Source organism: Vicugna pacos, chromosome 31 (assembly GCF_048564905.1).
Source record: "Vicugna pacos chromosome 31, VicPac4, whole genome shotgun sequence".
Lineage (NCBI taxonomy): Eukaryota > Metazoa > Chordata > Mammalia > Artiodactyla > Camelidae > Vicugna > Vicugna pacos.
The window spans coordinates 23,929,128-23,944,349 of record NC_133017.1 but is presented as its reverse complement, the minus strand read 5'-3'; the positions used below and the strand labels follow the sequence as shown (position 1 = coordinate 23,944,349).

The 15,222-nt window shown below is 48.6% G+C and overlaps 1 protein-coding gene across 4 annotated transcripts in view; it reads right to left on the bottom strand.

Moving 5' to 3' along the window:
- Positions 1 to 15,222, bottom strand: part of ROR2 (receptor tyrosine kinase like orphan receptor 2) — a 189,308-nt gene that overhangs the window by 42,828 nt on the left and 131,258 nt on the right. The window lies entirely within an intron of this gene.

The following is a 15,222-nucleotide window of genomic DNA, read 5'->3' as shown; positions in this document are numbered from 1 at the left end:
CTTCCAAAGGGCTTCTGTAGCACCAGATCTGAGAGAACAGCAAAAGTGACTTTGGTACTTATCCCAAGAATGGCAAATCTTGGCTCATCCCAGGAAGCAGGTGCTTTGCAGCATGTCTGGAGGAAGCGAACATGTGGCTGAAGCCCTCGGCTTCATCCAGGGAGGGAGGGAGAGATGGTGACACGGACTGGCAAAATGAAACCCTCCTGGGGCCAGAGTCAGCAGAGTGCCCTCCAGATAGAAGCCCCTGGTAATTCTGAGTAAATTCAGAATTGGAGCGTTTCTTCAGCAGCTCATTCCCTTCCAGGCCCCCAGGCCCACGGGCGGCCAGCAGCCAAGGATGAATTAACCCGTAACTATAAGGACAGAAGTTTCCCATCTTTATGGAAATCGCAACCCCGCCCATCACAGGCTGTGTCAGCGGAGCAGCCACCCCCAGAGTCATAAACACCGAGGACAAGAGCAGCTCTGGTCGGCTCAGGCGGAAACACGGCACAAAGTCCTGGGGGAGTGCCGGGGGAAGGATGGGCGGGTGACAGATGACCTAGAAGCCGTGTGGGGCCTCACAGACCCTTCTCCGTACGCCAGCGCGGTGTTCTTTCAAAACTTTCACCCGGTATCCTTGGCCCTGACTGGGTCCCAGTGGTTGGAGGTAGGGGGCGGGGTAGAAATGGAGAGTCAGGGGTGACTGACGGCACATCTGGATGGATCTGGATTTACATCATCCAAGTCGGTTTACTGCATCCAAGTCTATCTAAGAGTGGGACACACTGACAGTGCAGGGACACATTTTAGAGAGAAGGAAATCCCGACCCACGCTGCAGCGTGGGCGAAACCTGAAGACGTTAAGCTGAGGGGAACATCAGACACAGAAAAACAAATACCACACGATTCAGGAGCTCCCTAGAGCAGTCAGCTTCACAGACAGACAGTAGGATGGTGGGTGACAGTGGGCCAGGGGGTGGGGGAGAATGAGGAATTCGTGTTTAATAAGGCCAGAGCTTCATTTCGGGAAGAGGAGGAAGTTCCGGGTGTGCAACAATGTGAATGTATTAGACGCAGCTGACTCGTGCACTTGAAAAATGGGTAAGATGACGAATTTTATGTTCGGTGTATTTACTAGTTTTTTTTTTAATTTATTAAGGGTAGTTTATAATTCAATACTGGGTCACGCCACTTGTCTCTCTTAAATGAGGCACAAGCACGAACAAATCACGCAGGCACCTCAAAAACCCTCTTAAGACAAAGCCTTGCTCAAAAAAGCTGAGGTCTAGAAGTAGAATCCAAGTGGTTTTCAGACAGAACCAGACACACAAGATTCTTCAGAGTATTTAGCTACACACACCACTGGCCGGCTGACGCTTAAGGGCACCCGTGTGTCTAAGCTGATCCTCTCTACACCGCTGGTTCCTAAACGACAGGACACGGGAGGTGACATGTCAGCTTACAGCGCCCTCAGAATTCAGCCCCAGTTCCCAAGCAGCAGACAGGGGCGACTGCTTCTGAATGGGTTCATCACAGCCAGTTATGGGAGAGTCCTCCTTTCTGTCACTTCTGGTCCAAACTTACCCACCTGTCAGAAGCCAGGCTCCCGTGCCATCTCTCATAAAACATCCCTGGTGAACCCCTCAGAAGCAGCATCTTTACTCCCTGCAGCCAGCACCCCCGAACTGCACACCTCTCCTGCGGCAATCCCACCGAGCCCTTAACTGATACTGCCTTTATTTTAACGTTCCTCAGTGGCCTGGGAACAGCTGGAGGACATCCGGTGCTGCATCTCCAGAGAGGACCAGAGGGCCTGGCACTGAAACCGAGACAGGACCCCAGGGCTGTTACGGGACAGAGATGGCACAAGCCAGGCGGGCTGGGCCATCAACACCGTTCAGCCTGGGTTTGACGTTTTCAATTGGCATGTCACACACACCGTCACTCAGCACTGTTTAAATGTAGGGAGACCACAGGAAATCAAACACACTTGTACTGTATACACACATCTGAAGAGGCATAAAACTTATTAACCGCTTAGAAATTGACAAATGGTGTGAAACAGTCAAATAAATACACACCCCGAAGAAAAATAAGCACTATTTGCCCGATTCCACTGTGGAAAAGATTCCTGAGTCCTCCGAGGCAGACTGCAGTTTGGGAGCGTTAAGTATTTTCCTGTGCATCCGCGTCAGGGTGTGGACAAGCATGCTCTTCGCAGGAGAAGAGTCGGAGGCGAACTAAATGCTTCTGTCGACTCATAAGCCGACGTCACCCCCATACAGACGTGCAAAGTCACTGCTGACTTTAGAAATGCTCCCTGAATACGCTGTGCTCATCAGTACAGAGGCTGGGGTGTGACTGTCCCCTTCCTTCAGCCTTAAGCGTTACTCTAGGAAATTTAGTTTGGCTATTTGAGCAAGAGAGTGTTGTCTACATATTTGGAAAAATGGGTACGTTTCCAGCAGTCCAGCAGGCTCAGAGCAGAGACCCCAAGCTTTGGGACTTGGATGTGAACGTGTGCAGAGGCTGAGAGCCAGCCCCTTCCCCCTGCAAGTTGAAACGCGCGAATACATTCACGACATCCAATCGCCAAGGTCCCTAGGACTGACACCACACGTTTCAGCAAAAACTAGGTCCTGTTGTTGCTTCCTGAGAAATAAGGCACCATTTACTTTCTGGAGCTCACGGCTGTCATTCAAGACGCTGCACCTCCTGAAATTTATAAGCAAAATGTAACGGGGGAAAATGCAAACCTGGGGACAAAGTGAGAACACAAGAGATTTCAGCAAGATTTCTCCTGGCCCTAAAAGGGCCACAGACAATCCAGAAGAAGAAGTGAAACAAACACACAACAGAACCAACAGAAACTGCCACCCGCACGTCAGAATGGCCCTCCTAGTTATCTGCAATTACATGGGTGGTTCACATGCCCTCTCTTGTTTTTCAACATCTCTACAATGAATAAGCATCAGATTTTTGATTGACATAATTCAGATGCCATACAATTGAGCACTTTAAAGTGCTGTGGGTTTTAGTATAGTCACAAGGTTCTAAATCCGCAGTATTTCATCTCCCCCAAAACACACCCTGTTCCTGTCGGAAGTCTCCCCAGTCCCACCTCCCTCAGACCCTGTGACCACTCACCTGCTTGCTGTCTCTATGGATTCACCTGTTTGGGACACTTTTTATATAAATGGAATCATATAATATGTGACCTTTGGATCAAACATCAATTTTGTTAGATTTTTTAAAATTTCACACCCGAAAAGAAAACAGGGAGAAAGCCGGGGAGAAGCACACTGCATTATGTGATGAGCAAAGGTCACTAGATGCTAACTCAGCACGTCAGACCACTGCCCAGCCCTGGGGCAGGGGGCTCCGGCTGCCCAAGAAGACAGGATGCGGGGGAGGGGGTGGTGCGCACAAGGGAGACGCGGCGATGACTAAAGGATGCAAGACACGGCGAGCTCCTGAGAAGCTAGAGCGACCAGGATTACTGATCCCAAACTGCGATGGTTTAGCAGCTGAAAGGCTCACCTGGGGAGAGACCAGCTCACGTCCGCATTCCTGCTGCAGAAAGACATGGCTCGTGGCAAAGACCAAGGAAGATTCCACCGCTGTGAGTTTAGGGGCCACCAAAATGAATGCAGCGTCAGGAACTCTGCCATCTCCCCGACTAGCACGTTCTTCCGCAGGTCGCCAGGGCTGGGCGAACGGCCTTTAATCCACACGCCCCGCCCACCCGCGCCCCACCTCGGCGCTCACCGCCAGGCCAGTTCACTCAGGCTGCTCCGAGGCGGTGTGAGCCCCTAACGTATCCCACGTGGCTGCCCTGAGAGCATCTTCACACCAGCGCCCACCTGGGTGGGGCTGGTACCCGCACCCTCGCGGGCTGCCTGGAGATGGGGAGGACCTGAAGGGAGGAGAGGTTCCGGGAAGACCTGGCTGTCCTCACTCCTCAGGCCTTAACTATCTTCTTCCCAAAAGCAACAATACAGCTCAGAGCACATCACACATCCTTCATTTGGGTTAAAGTACTGACAGCTTTGCTTTTTTTTTTTTTTTCAAAACTGTTGTGGCTTTTCTAGTTCTTTCTTTTCTGTATAAATTTTATCTTTTTTCGTTGAAAATTTTTTTGTGGGGGAGTAATTAGGTTTATTTCTTTGTTTGTTTGTTTATTTAATGGAAGTACTGGGAATTGAACCCAGGACCTCATGCATGTTAGGCACGCACTCTACCACTGAGCTGTACCCTCCCTGCCAACAGCTTTGCTTCTAATGCCACACGCATCCGCCAAGAGCGTGAACCGACAACACTCTCGCTCTCTCCACTGGATATCGGTGATTGTCTCTGTAAACACACACACATACACACACACACACACACACACACACACACAAAGACGATGCAGAGCCAGCGGAGAACTCAAACCTTCGGTAGCAACAATCAGGTCATGGTGATTTATTAGCTCCTTATTAGATTTTTTTGATATTTATAGAGAGGAAAACATTTTATTCAAAAAAAATGTAAGCGTGGTTGGTTGCAACGCAAATGATACGTTAACTGCATAGTTTGATCCATCTCACAATTTCAATTTAAAGCCTAGAGACTAACTACAAATGCGGTAACCACGGTGGGATCCTAGAATAGAAAAGAGGTATCAGGGAAAGGCTAAAGAAAGACATGAACAGTGTGGATTTTGGTAATGAATAACGTACCGATGTTGGCACTTTCGCGGTGATAAATTCGTACTTAGGTAAGATTGAACCCGAACAGGAAACGGAGTGGGGTGTATTTGGAACCTCCACCATCTTCACTTTTCTACAAATCTCAAACTATTCTGAAGTAGAAAGCTTACTGAATAACAGTCACACATTCTGCCCCCTTAGCCAAGCCCTTAACCAAGGCTCACGAGTAAAGAATTACAGGAAAGATCCATCTCCAAACAGCCCTGATGGGTGGGTGCTGACCACGTGAACAGAAAACCACCCGGACGCACGGGATCTGATGTAGATTATTCAAAGACTCAACAGCCTGCCAGAGAATGCACAGAAATAAAATCCCTTTGGAGAATGTCGGGGTTTGAGCTGAATTTCACGTTAATTGTCACAGCATGGGAGACATCAGCGCCTAAGCTGGTACTGAGCGTGCATGTGGAGCAGCACCGATCAGCATCCTGTATATTCAGGGCTGAATGACAGGATGAAAGGACGCACTGTTGATGCCGACGGGCTTGTTAAGGAGTCAGGGTTTCCCACAGCCGCGCCGAAGCCAGGGGTGGACGCCGTCTCCCAAAGCGTGCAAATTCTAAGTAATCAGAAACCGTGACCCAGTCAAACAAGATGTTCTGCAGACCTTCCCTCAACATGGGTCTCGAATTTGACATCTTGATTTAAGGCACCGATAAGATAAAAGAAATTTACATCCGCAAAGTACGAGTGGGTCTGTTCGGATGTCCAGGCTCCTTCTCCGGGATTAAAACACAGCTCTTTCATTAAGAGCAGAGACGGTATTAAGAGAGAATTTACTAATGAAGTTCAACCCATGCCCTTGGATTTGAGCGCAACGTGCGACTCTGCTTTTGATCTGTGTTTCTCCTAAAAATGTTTTGTGATTCAGACTGTTCATCCATCCAGCTCTACCTGCTGATCTGAAGCAGTACCTTTGTCGTGACTTAATTAGATGCAGTCACTGGCGTATCTGGACCACTTCAAAGCAGCCTCCTTTTCATTCACCAGAGCTTGGCATTCTTGGATTTGGTCGCCCCTTAACGAAGGTCTGATTTCCAAAATATGAGAAAGAACAACAGCCAGGGCACATGGGAGAAAAGACCACAGCCTGGACGAGCGATCGTGCGGCTGGCCAGGAGCCTCCGGAAAGACGGGCATGGATTTTCTGACGAGCTGGGCTGCGTGAAGACGCAGCACATCCACTGGCAACTGGAAACGTCTGCCACGTGTCACCGAGCTCAGCAACATGTCAAATCAAAAACATCCGTGATGCTGGAAATGCAGCAGTTAAGGAGAACAAGGAGTCGCAGGAAAGGAGCGGAGTAGAAAGCCCTAAGTGGGGAGTCCATTAGCCTGGGAACTGGGCCAGAGGACGTATGTCGATAGTAAAGCGACTTGATGATGTTTCTGGGAATGCGCGTAGGACAACGTTGCACCGGGCGCCTGAACTGCCAGAGAGAAAGCCACACAGCGTCCGTTCAACGTGGGCTGCTAGCCCCCAACTGGCAGCAGCCCTCACAGTTTGTAACTTTTCATTTCATTGTTTCTGACTTTGAGTTGAGTAAACATTAGCCTCTGGTTCTACCTTCCTGACCCAACTCTGCTCTGGAAATAGGACGTAAAGGCCAGCGACCAGAAAATGGAGTCACTCGTGTCTCTCGCCAAGGTAAACTTCGCTTTGATTCCACGTCTGCCGCAAAGATATCAAACCCCAGGTGAGTCCAGGCCCAGGCCCAGGCCCGTCTCCCTGCAATACTGCCATCGTAACGCCTTTTCTACCCGCCTCCATCACTGACAGCCCTCAGAGCCCCCAACAAAGGCCCCAGTGTCAGGGGCCGAGAGAAGAGCTGGCTGAAGGTGGAGTGAGGCCACTCAGGAGGCTGAATTAGGGCTTTTCATCAACCTTCTCTCTTTCCCAGCACCTACAGCCCCTGGCTTGGTGGAGGGGGACCAGGCAGAGCTGGGAGGCTGGGAGCCCCCATCCACAGCAGACGCGCTGGAGGGGGAGGGGGCGAGACCCTGACACCCGTCACTGTGACGCGAGCCCTGGGGCCTGATTCCACGGTCGGGCCCGCTTGTTACTGCAGCAAAACCAGCAGAAGAGGAGCGAGCTGAAGCGCTGGGTGGGCACTCTGAGCTCATGCAGTTTCCACTTGGCTTCACAGAAGAGTCTTTGGAGTATCAATTATTCCCATGCACGCAGGAATCACTTTTTCACTTTGAATCTCTGGAAGGTTTTTAATTAAAGGTGAGGAGGGAGAAGATATTTTTTTAAAAAACCAACCCTTATAAGAAAAAAAACAAAAAAAAACCAAAAAACAAGAGTGTGTTGTCCCATGATGATGCTGTAAGTTACTTTCTGTTTGTTTAAGGGAGAGTTTTTATATCATCAGCTGCAGCAGCCTTGGAAGTCAGAGTTGACTGGAGAAATCTTAGGGTGGAGTGAACGAGGTCCAGAGGGAAGGGGTTCAGAAGGTTTGGAGCGGCCTCTCTCAACCAGGAACCTGCATGACCAGACGTTGGGCTCATCCCCAGAGCAGGTCGACCAGCTGGCGTATTTGAAAGCTGAAGATCTGTTGAGTTTGTGGGAACGTGCAAAGATACACGTCTGTTATCATCAAAGGTGGCGACACTGGTTTGGTTTGGTTTTTTAAAGGGGCAGCTTCCACAGCAGTTCTGGAGCCGGAAATCCAAGACCGAAGGGTTGGCAGGCCCGTGTCTCCGGCAGCCTCTCTCCTCGGCCAGGTTCTCGCTGTGTCCTCGCGCTGTCCTCCCTCGGCGAGGAGACACCCGTCCCAGTGCACTGGGGCCCACCCGAGTGCCCGCAGCTTCCTTACTTCCACAAAGACGCCGTCTCCAAAGCAGGTCACGCTCTGCGATACTGGGGGTCTGGACTCCATTATGTCTATTTTAGGGGGACTCGATTCAGCCCGTAAGAGGCGGTGTTACTTACCTTCAAAGCTTCTTTACGGTGAACGCTGATCTGAGCCTGACTTTTGCACCTGCGAGGAGCAGGCTGACAGAGACAGAGCGAAGCCTCGGTGAGAAAGAACGAACGAGGACCCGGACTAGGCACAGAGCTGCGGGGATGGGCGAGCCCACGCGCTGGGGGGGACAGCGAACAACGTGCTAATCACGCTGGCGCCCAGCGTCCTTCTCCCGAGGATGTGCCCCGTGGCCGCCCTCCATCAGACATCCGTCAGGACACGGCTGTCCTCTCAGCTTCATCTCCCCGGGGATTCCGGCAGCAGCCGTGGCGCCTTCCCAGATCCCTTCCCCTCAGGCTGGCATTCCCTCTTTCTCATAATATTTACACCACCCCCACCTCTCTTCCCGAAGAGCAGCACAGCCCGGAGGGAATGGAGCAACCTGCCTGACCATGTTTGGCCATCACGCTGCTCAGCACTGACACGGGGCCGCCCGTGTGTTCTGATGCACATCGTCCTGGACTCCCTTCGCTGCACTTCCCATGTTTGGATCCTCTCCTGCCTCCCTCTCCATTGCGAGTGTCTTCTCACCTCTGGCCCTGTAAACGCCAGAGGGCCCCAGAGCTGGGCCTGCAGACACTTTCCCTGTCTTTCTGTCCCCTCCCCTCGGGGACCCAGCTTTCAACAACCGCAAAATGCCCAGACCCCAGCTTGCCTTTCCGAACCAGACCTCTCCACGGAAAAGCCAGGCTCAGAAACCGGAGGACCCGCTCACATCTCCACCTGCACGTCGCACAGACACATCACGCTCGGCTTGTCCAAGCAGGGATCCCACTTTTCTCCACCGACGGCCCCCCTGTAGCTGCCCGCCTCCCTAAACTCTGACTCTGCCTTACCTTCGGCTCCTCTTCCTCTCGCGTCATCAAGAAATGCTCTTTGCTCTATCTTCAAAATGCATCAGCATGCGGCAGTCCTCACCCCGCCCTCCTCACGCCCAGTCCCAGGAACCCCGGCTCTGCTGGGTCACGTGGCAGCCCCACCCCAGGCTTCCCGGGGTCTACCCTCCCGTCCGCATCTGCTGTCCACACGGCAGACACACTTGCACCTCTAAAAGGGGCCTCAAACACCATCGCCTGTAACAGCAGGGGTGACTCTCAAAAAAGTGTGAGGCTGAGCAGAAGCCAGACACGAAAGACTGTATTGTATGATCCCACTTAAACCACAGTCATGAACAGGCAGAGCCATCTGCAGGGACGGAGGTCACAAGACTGGTTACTGTGGGGGTGACCGCCCGGGAGGAGCAGGTCAGAGGTTTCCAGGAGGTTGCCACCATGGAGTCGTGATGTGGGGATTCATGCACTTTTATCTACGTGTGCTTACACAAAGCTTACCACGCTCCTTCTGCCTGGATCTCTCCCATAGAATGCCACCCTCTCTACAGGCCTGCCCTGACCTTATTCAGCACGTCAGATGAATGCTTTTGTGCTCAACAGCTTCCAGCACCTTCCACCTCCTCTCTGGAGCAGCCAGAGCCCCGTTTCCAGCCCCTCCACACACGCACACTCCTGACCTCACCTCAACTCCTTAATCCTTCACTCCCTTATTAGCAAAGATTCCAGCCCCTTCTCCCTCTGGGGTTTGCATGTATCTTCCCTCTGCCTGGAAAGCTCTTCTCCAGGCCTTCCTGCAGCTCAGCCCCCACCTCCTCTGCTCCAAGGTTCACTCACGAGCGAGGCCTCCTCTGGGAGCCCTCAGGGCCCACCCGTGGCCGACCCTGTCCGTGTCTGTCTCACACCAGGATGGCAGGCTCTGAGTGATGCTCTGGTCTCCAGCACCTGGAGCTCCGGCATGCAGGGGGCACTCCATGACCACGTGAGGAATAAACAAACAGTGGTAGTGTCGTGGGACCACTGCGCTCACGTGTGAGGTGAAGTCCTGAGCTTCGCCTCACATTTTAAAGGATGGTGCTCATACCTGCTCCAGGTGTGGACAATGCCCTCTGCACCAGCGCCTCTTCACTACATCAGCTCCTCTTCCTGCAAGCAGATAAGGGTACAACACTGCTCCCGTGGCACCAGCTGCAGAGCCTGGCCCCAGCTCCTCCAAACCACTGGTGAACTTGACCTTGCTGACGGCCCTGGGACCCGAGATTCCTGGCAAGGCCCCAGGGAGCTCCAGCAGGCCCACATTCCAGTCTCTCTGACCACACGCCCTTTGTTTTAGACGTGTATACGCATCTCTACAACTCTAAATGAATAAAAGGCAGCTTTCACAACTTTAAAACTGTACCAAGATCAGGCGCGTTCAGGGGGCAGGGCCCAGCCATTCAAGGAATGACAGCAAGTAACACCAAAATGGTGGAAGATTCAACTCCCAGTTGGCCTTGAGGATTAAGATGGAGGGAGGTTTGACTTCTCGGAGACCTTGAGCTTCGTTACATGCTCATTGTAACACATCAGCATGATAAATAACACGCCCACAGGCGCCATGACAGCCCCAGGCTAGCCACAAAAGGTCAAAGGGTGGGCTGTCGCCCAGTTCCTGGGAATCCCAGCCCCTTCCCCGGGGAAAGTTGGAATGGTCCTCCCACTTGAAGAAGGCTACCAGGCCCATAAAAACAGGAAACACCACGCCTCCTGGCCACCTCTCTCGCTCCCTCATCCCTGGAGATGGCTGCATTCTGCCTATGGAGTGTGCACCTACTTTTTCTTTAACCTGGGCACCCAGCTTCCACACCGGGTCGCCTTTCTCTTGCCTTCTGAAACAGCCTGCACTCTATGCAGTATGTGTCTCTCTAAATAAGTCTACCTTTACTCAACAAAACCAACCAAACAAACAAACAAAAAACTGTGCCATGTGCTACTCAACCGTAAAAAGAGCCGACTGCTGGTACGCAGGTCACCGCGGGTGCATCCCGGGAGCCGCTGGCTGAGTAAAGAGGCCAGACTCACGGGGCGACGGGGTGGAGGAGCGACTCCCAGAATGGTGGCCTGAGGATACTGATGAACTCCGGCTGCCTCGAAAAACAGCAAAAATACAGGCGCAACAATGAAAACAAACCACTTCAGAACTTGGAGAACGAACCAGGGCCAGAGAACAAACTGAAGAACCGTCTATCCAATGACCAAACCTTGGCAAGACGGCAGGGCTGCGCTGGCTTAGCGCGGGCTGCGACCGTCACCCCTTCCTTCCCACACAGCAGCCCTGCAGGCGGCCAGCAGACCTGATGCTTCTGAAGCTCTGCTGGGAGTGCCACCCCTCAGTCACCGTTCCGTCTGGACTTGCCCTGGGAAACCTCCAGGTTTGACTCAGAGCGGGGCTGGGATGGGCTTGCGGGGAGGTGGCGGGTGGCGCCTGCCCCCGGGGCATTCTCCAGACAGCCCCAGGCTGCTGGCGACACGTCCGCTGCCTGATGCTGTGACCACAACTGCGGTGAGCTTGAGCCCAGCCCAGAATTTAAAAGGAAATCCAGAAGAACCGGAGAACCACAGGGAACTTCAAACGCGCTGACATATTTCCAGCATCAAAACGGCTGTGCGCACGCCCCAGAAAGACCTGGGACGGGAGAATTCGCCAGTCCTGCTTCTCCAGTGCAATCAAGAGGTGGCAGCGGAGGCTGGTGTTTGACGGCACGCCTTCTGACAGTGTCCCCTCCCCGCGAGGTGCAAGACGGTCTCGTGACCGGTGACGGGCTAATCACACAGCATGCTGACACAGATGGCCTCCCTAGGGATCCAGCCTCAAGAACGTAAGGGACTTAATGTTATGTGTTCTTACCACGCACACGAAATAACCGTAATTACAACAACCATAACAACAGTAAGTGATAAGAGCAGGAGGAAGCCTGTGGAGGAGACGGACGTTCAGGACACGATTGTGGTGATGGTTTCATGGGCGCACACTTCTCCCCGCACTCACCCGGTCGTATACATGAAACACGTAAAGCTTTCTGACTGCCACTCATTCCTTAAAAAGGTGGCTTAAAAATAAAATGAAAATAACTTGAAAATAGTAGACGACTCGGTAGCAGATTCCACATTAGAAGAGATACGGAACCTGTAGAATCAGGAAAGGAAAGACACTGAACAAGTGAACAGCAATGAAAAAACAAACCAACCCACCAACAACGGCCAAAATGAAACAGATACAAACACCAGAGCAGCAGCAAAAAGCTTTGAAGGATGTGAGGAATTTGCTACCAGTGTCACTGAAATATTATTATCTAAAAACGACCCGTTCAAAACAAAGACCTCCACAGGCATGTGAGGAAACAGGGGAGCATGCCGCAGGCATAGGAAGGAAAAAATCGCCCAACAGAAAAGGGGGCCAAGACGATCATAAATATGTTTAAAGACATAAAGAATTGAAGGAAATTACAACAGCGCTAACTCACCAAATAAAGAGTATGAATCAAGTGATAGAAATGAAAAGACTCAGAAGTTCTACGGCTGAAGGTACGACTGAAATTCACGACGCAGGAACAACGGCAGGTTTGCGATGGTACAAGAATCAAGAATCAGTGAACTGGAAGACGCTCCACTGTCTAAGGGGATGAATGTCCAGTCTGGAGGGAAGGAAATTAGAAGAATGAAGAAAAGTAACAGAGCCTAAGAGACCTGTGGGACACAAACAAAAGTACCAAATACATACATGGTGGGGTCCAGAAGAAGAGAAAGGCAGAGACAATATTTGAGGAAATAATGACCAAAGACGAACCGAATTCGATTAAAAGTATGAACTGACACACTTGGGAAAATCGAGGAACTGCAGGAAGGGTTAAGTGCTAAGCTATCCAGACTAGATACATTGTAAACAACCTGTTAAAAAACTAAAACACAGAATACACAAAGCAGCGAGAGAAACGACTCATCACATCCAAGGGACCCTTAAGGAGCACGAAGAGCTGGCTTTTCATCAGAAACCCAGTGTGATGAGATATTGTTGCCGGGGAAAAAAAGACTGTCAACCAAGAATCCCGTGTCTAGCTAAACACTTCTTCAAAAATGAAGAAGTTAGGTCACTTCCAAATCAACAACAACAACAAAAAAAAGAGGAAATCTGTTATTAGCCGACTGGTCTACAAGAAACAGTACAGGGAGTCATTCAAGACGACATGAAAGCACACCGGAAGGAATTCTAACTTACGCAAAGAAATAACACAGGCCCAGTGAGTGAGGTCACTACATAGATATCATGAAAGACAATGTGAACATATTTTTGTTTGTAACTCTTTTTCCCTCCTATTTGTTTTAAAAGACTACTTCATCCAACGATAATTATAAAACTGTTGATGGACTTAAAACATATAAAGACGTAATCTGTACGACAGTAATAGTTCAGAGAAGAGGGGAGAGACGACATATGTGGAAGTAAAGTATTTAGGTTTAAAATTAAGTTAGTATTCACCTGAACTAGATTTTTTAAAAAGTAACATGATAACAGTGACCCTTATGGCAGCCAATAAGAAAATAATTTTTTAAATTATATATATATATGTAAGAAAGAATATAAAGGGTATATCGATACACATAAATGACAAAATTAATCACTAAGTAAACTAAAAATGGATTAAAAGGACAAATCAAAACACAGAAGTTGGCAGAATGGATTAAACAAATTATTCACTATTTACAAGAGATATTTCATATTCAGAAACATAAATAGGCTGAAAAGACATATCATGCAAATAGTAATCATAAAAGACAAATACTATATGATACAACTTATATGTGGATATGATACAAATAAATTGGTGCAGCCACCATGGAAAATAGAATGGAGGTTACTTAAAAAACTAAAATTAGAGTTGCCATATGATTCTGCAATCCCACTCCTGGACATACATTTGGAGGAAACTCTAATTAGAAAAGACACATGCACCCCAGTGTTCATGGCAGCACTACTTACATCAGCCAAGACATGGAAGCAACCTAGATGTCTATCGACAGATGACTGGATAAAGAAGATGTGGTATAGATCTATAATGGAATACTACTCAGCCATAAAAATGAAATGATGCCATTTGCAGTAACACGCATGGACCTGGAGATTGTCATACTAAGAGAAGTCAGTCAGACAGAGAAAGACAAATATCATGCGATAGCTCTCCTATGTTCAATCTAAAAAACAAGGACACAAATGAACTTATATACAAAACAGAAACAGACTCACAGACACAGAAAACAAACTTGCTGTTACCAGGGGGTAAAATGGGGAGGGGAGGGGTAAATCAGGAGTGTGGGATTAGCAGATGCAAATTACTATATATAAAGTCAAAAAACAACAGGGTTCCTACTGTATATCACTGGGAACTATATTCAATACCCTGTCATAAATCATAATGGACAACAATATGTATATATACACATGTATATATAAACACACATGTATATGTAACTGAATCACTTTGCTGTATACCAGAAATTAACATATTATAAATAAAATCAACTGTATACTTCAATAAAAAATTTTAAAAACCCAATACTAGAAATCAGTTAGACCTAACACTACAGAACATTTCCAGCCCAACAGCAGGACACATATTCTTCTCAAGCTTCCACAGAACATTCTCCAGGACAGACCATATTCTAGGCCATAAAATGAGTCGATAAATTTAGAAGGATTAAAACCATACAGAGTATATTCTCTAACAGCAGAATTAGAAATTCATTAAACAGCAGAAAATTTGGGAAATTCACAAATATGTGGATATTAAACAAAACAGACCTAAATAACCAATATGTCACAGAAGAAACCACAAGGCAGATTAGAAAATACTTCGAGAGCAGCAAAAATCAAACATGACATAACAAATCTTACAGAGTACAGCTAAGGTGGTGCTTATAAGAAAAGTTATAGCTTTAAATGTCTTCATTAAAAAGAAGGCGGTCTCAAATCAATAATCTAACTTAACACCTTAAGGACTTATTTAAAAAAAAAGCAAACTAGACACAAAGCCAGTAGAGGAAAGGAAGGAATAAAGATTTGAGCAGAAATAAATAAAATAGAGAACAGAAAAACAATAGGGAAAAATCAATAAAACAAGAAGTTGGTTCTTTGAAAAGATCAGCAAAATCGACAAACCTTTAGCTCGGGTGACCAATAAAAAAAGAGAGAAGACGCAAGCTGTTACAACCAGAAATGAAAGAGGGGACATTACCACAACCCTACAGAAATAAAAAGAGCTGAAAGAGAAGACTAGGAACCACCGTGTGCCCACAAACCCGATAATCTAGATGAAACGGACAAATTCCTGCAGAAACACAAGTACTGAAACTGACTCAAGAAGAAATAGAAAATCTGAACAGACATGTAAGAAGTAAAGAGATTTGATCAGTAATCAGAAAACTTCCCGGGGGAAAAAAACAAAAGCACAGGACCATTCAGCTTCTCCGGTAAATTCTACCAAACATTTTGAGAAGAATTAATACCAATCCTTCGCAGACTCGTTCAGAAAATCAAAGAGGGGATACCTTCCAACCTCTTCTATAAGACAGTATTGCCCTGATACCAAAACCAGACAAACTCATTGCAAGAAAAACAGAACTACACATCACTATTTTTTATTGGTATAGATG